This window comes from Microtus oregoni, unplaced genomic scaffold (genome assembly GCF_018167655.1).
Source record: "Microtus oregoni isolate MIOR12 unplaced genomic scaffold, Mior012 000016F_ref0000370, whole genome shotgun sequence".
Classification (NCBI taxonomy): Eukaryota; Metazoa; Chordata; class Mammalia; order Rodentia; family Cricetidae; genus Microtus; species Microtus oregoni.
Genome location: NW_024543075.1, coordinates 41926548 through 41928615, shown reverse-complemented (window position 1 = coordinate 41928615; position 2068 = coordinate 41926548). Strand labels below are relative to the sequence as shown.

At 42.9% G+C, this 2068-nt stretch overlaps 1 pseudogene; it reads left to right on the top strand.

The window, feature by feature from the left end:
- The first annotated feature begins 530 nt into the window (after positions 1 to 530).
- On the top strand, positions 531 to 1468 carry LOC121457402 (annotated as a pseudogene).
- The last annotated feature ends 600 nt before the right edge of the window (positions 1469 to 2068 follow it).

Genomic DNA, 2068 nt, shown 5'->3' with positions numbered 1-2068 from the left:
TGGGAAGATGAATGGAATTCTTTGCAGCAGTCTATGATTTGTTCAGAAAAGTTAAATAACTTACTTTACAGAAAAGGGAGTAAAGTAAGAACATACGAAGACCATTAGAAAAAGAAATTTAGACATTCAGCTATTCTTGGTTTTGCTGGGATTTTATTGTTATTATTTTTGTGATTTTTGTTGCTTTGTTCTTAGAGAAATTTGTCAAGAGTAAAGAAAGGGTTCATTCATGCCTAATGTCACTAAGCAAAACTGTATGTCAGTTAGCAACAACAACAAAAATGTGATGGGTAAATAGGAAAAGGGCTTATCCCACTTTTAGGAAAGAGTTAATTAAGAAGCCTTTGAGTCTAATGAAAACCAGACAGAACACTCAGCTGGAGGATTTTCCCAGTGACACTGGATGGTTCATGTATATTATCCTAAGTTTTGACCAGATGCCTTCTTCCCCAGAGTGCTTTGACCTTTTGAAAATGAAGGAATCTGTTCCACCAATAAAGATATTCCCAGACCCAGAGTAGACTCATTATTGAATTTCAGTGCCCATCTTTATGGGGTACTTTGTAGCTCTTGCAGGAATGCTACTATCTTGCATCTGGTTCAAACTGAGCCTTCCCTCCACCAGTCCATGTATTGCTTCTTGGCCATATTGGCTATGGCAGACTTGGGCCAGTGTATGGCTTGATGCCCAGACAGAGGGTCTGGTGCTTGTCTGTGCTGCTGCAGCACTTCCTCCAACCCTTGTCCTTCATGGAGTCTGCAGTGCTGGTTGCCATGAACCACCTGGTGACGATCTGATTCTTTGTGCTACGCATCTGTGCTTACTGGACCCCAAGTGGCATTGGTGGGTATAGTGCTGAGCATACAGAGCACAGCCATTACAGCTGCACCCTCATTACATCTATTGACATGTGGCTACTGTCACCATGGTGCTTTTCCCATATCGATTGTCTTCATCAGGACACGATTCATCTGGCCTGCTCTGACCCATGCTTTAGTAGACTCTACGAGCTGTACATCATCAAACTGGCCGTGGACTCAGATGTCCTTTTCATCCTGCTCTCCTATGCTGTCATCCTCCTCACTGTGCTGGCCATTGCCTCTGCAGGAAAGAGGCTCGGGAAATACACATACATTTCCCACATCCCTGTTGTACTCTGTTTTATGTTCCTGTTCTGGACCTGTCCACTGTGCACGGAATCGGACAACACACCTCATCCCTGGCGCACATCCTTATGGGCACAGTGTCTGTGCTTTCGCACCCACGATGAACCCTAATAACTTCAGCATCAAGACACAATAGATCTGCAGTGCCATTATTAAGGTTATTTCACTGGGGAAGATACAACAGTGCTTTGGGGATGGACGTTGGCCACTAAAGTTGAGGGATGAACTAAAGTGTCTTTCCAGAAGCCTCTGGCTACAGAAGAGGTATCTGTATTTATGGCACTGTAGTAGTTATGAATGAATCCAGATATTAAAGTTGATTAGAAGTACTATTGTATGTACTTACAAATATACGCTTATTTGTAAGTACTTTATGAAATACAAAATACTTTATGAAATGCAAATAGACAGTTTTTACATAATGTTTACAGTTTGAGGTGACTGGGTTATTCATTCAAAAATGTATTATAATTCTACTTCTGAAATAGTGTTATTACTAGCAAATTACTATAATGGTATGTGTAGTAGGAGCAGCGGGCTGCGTTCCTGCCACCAGGCTCCCGGCCGCCTGGCTAGCTTATGCCCCGAAATAATAACATGGAAACTGTATTCTTTTAAACACTGCCTGGCCCATTAGTTCTAGCCTCTTCTTGGCTAACTCTCACATCTTGATTAACCCATTTCCAATAATGTGTGTAGCACCACAAAGTGGTGGCTTATCAGGAAAGATTCAGCATGTCTGACCTGGTGGCTGGCTCTATGGCGGCTGTCCCAGAGAGGAGAGGCATGGCAATTGCCTCACTTCCCTCTTCCTCCCAGCATTCTGTTCTGTCTACTCCACCTACCTAAGGGCTGGCCTATCAAATGGCCAAGGCAGTTTCTTTATTAACCAATGAAATCA